This window comes from Benincasa hispida, chromosome 6 (genome assembly GCF_009727055.1).
Source record: "Benincasa hispida cultivar B227 chromosome 6, ASM972705v1, whole genome shotgun sequence".
Lineage (NCBI taxonomy): Eukaryota > Viridiplantae > Streptophyta > Magnoliopsida > Cucurbitales > Cucurbitaceae > Benincasa > Benincasa hispida.
The window spans coordinates 30150106-30156974 of NC_052354.1; positions in this window are offsets into that span (position 1 = coordinate 30150106).

Sequence of the window (6869 nt, forward strand, 5' to 3'; positions counted from 1 at the left end):
ACTGCAAATTAGTTGTAGTCACCCACTAAATATTTGGTTTTATGTTTAAAAAAATTATATAATTATCATTTTGTAATACTATATAATTTATAGGATAAATTTAAGTTAAAATTTAGTATTGTAGTTTCTAATATCATCTATGGTTGGATAAAAGCTTTATAAATAGTTTCTATGGTCGGGTCTATTTAAGAGGATTTAATAACCTATAGGGATATATATGAAGTGAAGTTATCAAATTATAAAGGTTAAATTTTAAATATTAAAATCATTTGGATTAATTTTTAATTTTATCAAAATCATAAAAATCAAAATTTGAATTTAACCTAATTTACAATGTACTATATAATAATTATTTTAATTTTTAATGATTGAATTGAGTTTATAGCATGATATGCTATATTTTTAAATTTTTTTGTCTTTTATTTAATATAATCCCACATTTTAAATTTTAAATTTTGGAATACAACGAAAACATAAGAATGTTTTCAAAATTTACACTATTTGGGTCATAAAATACGAAAACGGTTTTTAAATCTAAAAACATAAAACGGAATTTAGATTACGAATTAATGTCCTTAGATTTTAAGTGAAATTACTTTAAAAGAGATTTCAAAAAAAATTTCAGATGTGAAGTTATAATTACAAAAATCAAGATAATCTATATAAAAAATGATAATAGAATCTAGAGTGTTTGTTGGTTGGGTTGGATTATAGGATTTTTTAGATCAACTTATTATTCAGTTCTAAGATTTTTTAAGGAGTGATTGGACAAATGACTAAACGATTAGATTTGTTACTTTATTAATTTTAAAAAGGTCATGAACCCTTAATAAGTCAAATCAAATTTAGTAATCTATAACTAACCAAATCAAATCTTGTAAATCTATAACTAGCCAAATCAAATAAACAAAAAAAAAACTAAGTTTTTATCTCGAGAAAATTAAAAAATCGAAGAATCTAATCGACTAGAAACACATTTTCATCGTTGTGCCTTATCTTCCGGAGTTCTTTTTCTTTTACTATGAAGAATTACAGTAAAAGTCATCCCAAAGAATCAACAACACTCCAATTTTTTTTTTTCACGACATATTACACGATACAAAATATTAAATAGATATTTTTGAACCTTAGCAGTTAGCATTAGACACATACCATCCTACCGAAGACACACAAACAAATCACGAATGTACAAACGCAAACGGAAGTAAACGGGGAATTTTTGTCTTGGGCTAGTTTCCTTTCTTATCCCCTTTACCTTTGATTGAGGAGCTGTTGGAAACGACTCCTCTAGCGGACAAAAGAGGACAGCAATTGATCGGCTCAAACGGCGATCGTCGGAAAAACAAAACATACAAAACGAATAAATGGTGAAAGCAGGCTGAGTCACGGATTTCGCTCCCTTTAACACGTTTCATGGCTCTGCCCCTTGTGCAAGTAGTTCGGAATAAGGCCACGCCGTCACCAAGATAAAACAGTCCAAGAAAAACACTATCTCGATCGGAACTGCACCGAAATTTTGACACCCCTCTAAACTGATAACGCTTGGAGACGTAAATGAATGTTGTGACTTCATTGCATGCAAGTGGAATGTCCACCATACCCACATTTTAAATAATCCCTACATTTTCCTATCTCCTCTCCCCCTCTAAAACATAGGTACCTCTTGGGTCCTTTCCATTGATAAAATAACCAATGTGGGATTCTCTTTTTTCTTTTTTCATTTAAATAAATTTTCATACTGTAAGGTGTCTTATGACTTGAATCTTTATATAGTGAGGATGTTTTAGAATGTACTAGAGTAACTCTTGATTTTGAACTCTATCTCTAACAACATCTCATACACAACACTATTAGGGTGTAGCTTGAAAGCTCTTTTTGTAAGACCATCCCAGTTTAGTGAACGTTATAAAGAATCTACCTAAAACTCTATAGGAAGTGACCCCACTTCTACATTCCATAGGTGAGTCTATCAGAAGTACTACTGTAGCTAGGTACCCCATTTGATATCATGTATAGATCCCATTAAGAATTAAGTTCAAACATTTCTTACGCTTCAGGATATCATGCTCAAACTCTAGGTCATAGAAAGGGAACTCTGTGTTCGTTTTAGCATGATTCACTTCATATCACTTGTGATCAATTATTACTTGTTGAACTTGTTTATCGAGATCTCTAGTCTACAGGTTGGATTTTTCTCGCACGTGATTTACTTTTTTCTATAGGCATGAATCTCATTCTTTACGAGGTTTTGAAAACCTTCTCTCTGACTAGACCTTTCATCGAAGGATCTGCTAAGTTTTTATTAATCCTATGTGATCCACTCTAACTACACCAGTAGTGAAGAAATCTCTAATGCCATTGTGCTTACGATGTATATGTCATCTCTTTCCGTTGTAATAACAATTCTGAACTTTTACGATTGCTGTAGTACTATTACAATGGATCAATAGGGCCAATACCAGTTTTACCCATAGGGGAATCTCTGATAGTAGATTCCTAAGCCAACCTTGCTTCTTCACTAGCTGTTGCTAGTGCTATCATTTCTGACTCCATCATAGATTGGGCTAAAATAGTATGTTTCTTGAACTTTCAAGAAATAACTCCACTTGCTATATTAAAAATATAGCCACTAGTAGCTATTGAATCATTTGAGAGGGAGTTCCAATCAGCATCGTTGAACCCTTCCAGGACAGCGGGAGACTTCTGATAATGTAATCCTAGGTTCTGGATTTTCTTCAAGTACCTTATAACTCTTTCTACAATATTCCAATGCTCTATATTAGGCCTGTTTATAAACCTACAAAGTAATCCTACAATATAAACTACATCAGGCCTAGTGCAATCAGCAACGTATCTGGGACTGCCTATGATGCTCGCATACTCAGATTGATTAATATAGTCTCCGGTGTTCTTGAACAACTTAACACTAGGGTCATAAGGAGCACATGCTGGTTTACATTCGAAGTAATTATATTTCTTTAGAATTTTCTCTATATAATGAGATTGATCTAAAGAAATTCCTTTTTCAGATCTGGTTACTTTTATGCTAAGATTACACCTGGTTCTCCAAAGTCTTTCATATCAAAGTTTGCACTCAACAAGGATTTTACATCATTTATAACGTGCACGTTTGATCCAAAAATTAATAAATAATCTACATATAAACATATGATAGTGCATAAATTGTTTTCAAACTTATGGTAGATGCATTTGTCACTTTCATTAATTTTGAATCCTTTAGATGTGATGCGATTATTGAATTTCTTATGTCATTGCTTAGGAGCTTGTGTCAGACCATAAAGAGATTTATCTAACTTGCAAACCATGTTCTATTGATTGTTGTTTTAATATGAGAAAAACAAAGGATTCTATTATTGCAAAGTTGAATCAATGAATTATTTAGTAAAGCTTGTTGAGCCAAAGACAATAGAAATCTGCATTACAAAGAAGAACATAACAATATTTAAAGCTTAACATAACAACCCTCTAACAAAAAGTCCTATACTTGCTCCACAATTATAGAGCATGAATAAAAAAGTAACTAATCCCTAAAAATAGGAACAATCTTTGACACAATCAACTTAAACAGAGTGGACTTATTTCAGTCTTAAAGCATTTTCTTAACACTCCTTCTTGCTTTAGGAGCTGCAAACACCAAGTCTTGACCTTAGAAACTCAAACTTGCAAGCAGACAATGGTTTTGTTAAAATATCTGCAAATTGATTTTCTGTTACATCTCCATATTTTTGTACTTCCCTTAAGAAAAATAACTTGATGTTAAAATGTTTAGTCTTCCCATGAAACACAGGATTATGAGAGATAGCAATAGCAGCTTGGTTGTCAACAAGAATCTCTGTGCTTTCTTTCTGCTCAAAATCAAGGTCAAATAAAATTTTTCTTAGCCATAAAGCTTGATTAACAGTAGTTGTTGCAACAATAAACTCTGCTTCGGCAGTGGATTGGGCTACAGTTTCTTGCTTCTTTGAGCTCCATGAGAAAACACCAGAGCCAAGAGTAAAACAATAGCCTGAAGTGCTCCTCATATCATCAATGGAACCTCCCCAGTCACTGTAAAAAAAAATTCAACCAACTTGAATTCCTTGCTTCTTATGAACTTGATACCAAAATCAATTGTGCCTTTTACATATAGTATCACTCTTTTGGCAGCCTTGAGATGTAATTCACTTGCACAATGCATAAATCGAGACAAAATACTTACAACATTCAAAATGTCTGGCCTTGGTTCTGTGAGATACATCAAGCAACCAATCAAACTTCTAAAATATCCTTCATCAACTTTGACAACACCATCTTTTTTGCATAGCTTCTCCTTTTGATTCATTGGAGTTCTTGCTGCCTTGCATTCATCCATTTGAAACTTCTTCAGTATTTTCTTTACATATTTTTTCTGGCATATGAAAACTTCATCTTTCCCTTGCTTAATCTCCATGCCAAGGAAGCATGACATAAACCTCAGGTTTGTCATTTCAAACGTCTTCATCATCTCTTGTTTGAAATTCTGAATATGATCTGTGTTATTTCCTGTAACCAGCAAGTCATCAACATACAATGAAACCATAAGAATGTCAGTACCATTGCGCTTAACATACAAGGTTGTTTCTAATATACTTTTCACAAAATCCAAGTTTAGCAAATATTCATCAGTTTTGTTATACCAAGCTCTTGGAGCTTGTTTTAGTCCATAGAGAGCCTTCTTGAGAAGATAAACCTTATCTCCTTCATCTTCCTTCACAAATCCTTGGGGCAATTCAACATAAATTTCTTCCTGTAGGACACCATTTAAAAAAGCTGATTTGACATCCAACTGGAAAACTTTCCAGGCCTTTTGTGCAGCTATTGCGAGTAGTAACCTGATTGTGTCTAATCTAGCAACAGGAGCAAAAGTGTCAGAGTAATCAACACCAAAGATTTAAGCATACCCTTTAAACATAAGTCTGGCTTTATGTTTGTTGATCGAGCCATTGGCATTAAGGTTGGTTCTAAACACCCACTTCACCCCAATTACCTTCCTACCTTGAGGTTTATATACAAGGATTCAAGTCTTGTTCTTCTCTATCATTGAAATCTCCTCCTTCATTGCAACCATCCACCTCTGATCTTTTGTTGCTTCTGCATGGTCAGCAGGTTCACACAAAGCAACATTGCATCTTTCACAAACATCTGAGAGTAACCTTGTTCCTCTCACAGGCACATCATCCACTGTTTCATTTTGCCAATCATCTTCTTCTTCGATGCTTGAACCAGAGAACTTGAGTTGCTCTGTTATGGTATGATCCTTCTTCTTTGCTTCATCCCAGCTCCACTCTTCATCCTCCAGGAGGTGGACGTCCCTGCTAACAACAATATTTCCAGTTTGTGTTTGAAAAATTTTATAGGCCTTGCTGACAGTACTATAGCCTATAAAAATACCTGATGAAGTTTTCCTATCAAGCTTGTCACGCTTGCTCTGTGGAACATGAGTAAAACACAAGCAACCAAATACTCTAAGAAATTTCAAAGAGGGTTTGTGACCATACCAAGCCTCAAATGGTGTTTTTTCCTTCACTGCCTTTGTCAAAAGCCTGTATTGAAGAAACACAGCCGTATTTGCTGCCTCTGCCTAAAACTTCTTTGGCAGATTTTTCTCATGCAACATGCATCATGATATCTCCATGATGTATCTATTTCTTCTCTCACTAACTCCATTTTCTTGGGGTGTGTAAGGGGTTGTAAGTTGATGCTCTATGCCTGAATTTTCACAAAACTTGTCAAATTCTGCCTAAGTGTACTCCTTTCCATTGTCGGATCTTACAATTTGAATTTTGCAGCCACTTTCATTCTCAACTCTTACTTTGAACTTCCAAAAAACGTGAGCTACTTCTGATTTAAACTTCAAGAAAAAAATCCAGCACATCCGGGTGAAGTCATCAATAAAGGCAATATAATAGAGACTACCTTTTAAAAAAAGGTGTTCTTTGCAGTCCTACAACATCTGTGTGGATGAGCTGCAACTTGCAAGTGGCTCTCCAGGTTGACTTCTAGAATGTCTTCCTGTTTAGTTTTCCAAACTAACATGCTTTGCAGCTTGAGATTGCATCACCAAGCTTGGGAACATCAAGTGCTAGCTCCTTTTCTTTTAGTTGCAGCAAACCTTGATGATGATAGTGTCCAACTCTCTTGTGCCAAATCCGTGTGACATCTTCCTTGAGAAGAAAACCAGATTGCTCATTCTCTAAAGGATTAAGTGAGAAACTCTTTCCTTTCATTTTAACTTTGAAAATTTCTTGATTAGTTGCATCCTTAATCAAACAATATTTATCTTCAAAAGTAACTTTAAAGCCTTTTTCAATAAGTTGACCCACACTCAACAAATTATGGTTAATGTTGGGAACAAAGAGAACATCTTGTATATGCTTTGTACCTGTATAGCTTGTAATGGCAACAGTGCCTTTTTCTTTGACAGAGATGTAATCCCCATTGCCGATATGTAATCCCCATTGCCGATTCTTACTTTGGTGATGTTAGTTGGCTTCAAATCTCTAGACAATTCCTTGTCATAAGTCATATGATTGGTGCAACCACTGTCAATTAGCCAGCTTTTGTTTGATTCACTACCCACGAAACATGTAGCCACAAACAATTGATCTTTCTCCTCCTCCTCCTCCTCCTGATCAACAATCTTAGCCTCTTTACCTTGCTGTTGATTCTTACTCCTGCAAATTACAGCTTCATGCCCCATTTGGTTTCATTTGGTGCACTTGGCGTCTAGTCTTCTCCAGCATTTGAAAGAAGGATGACCCTTTCTATTGCAATGTTGACATGGAGGATATGACCCCTTTTTAACTCATACTTTGTTGTTGGTTAAGGAT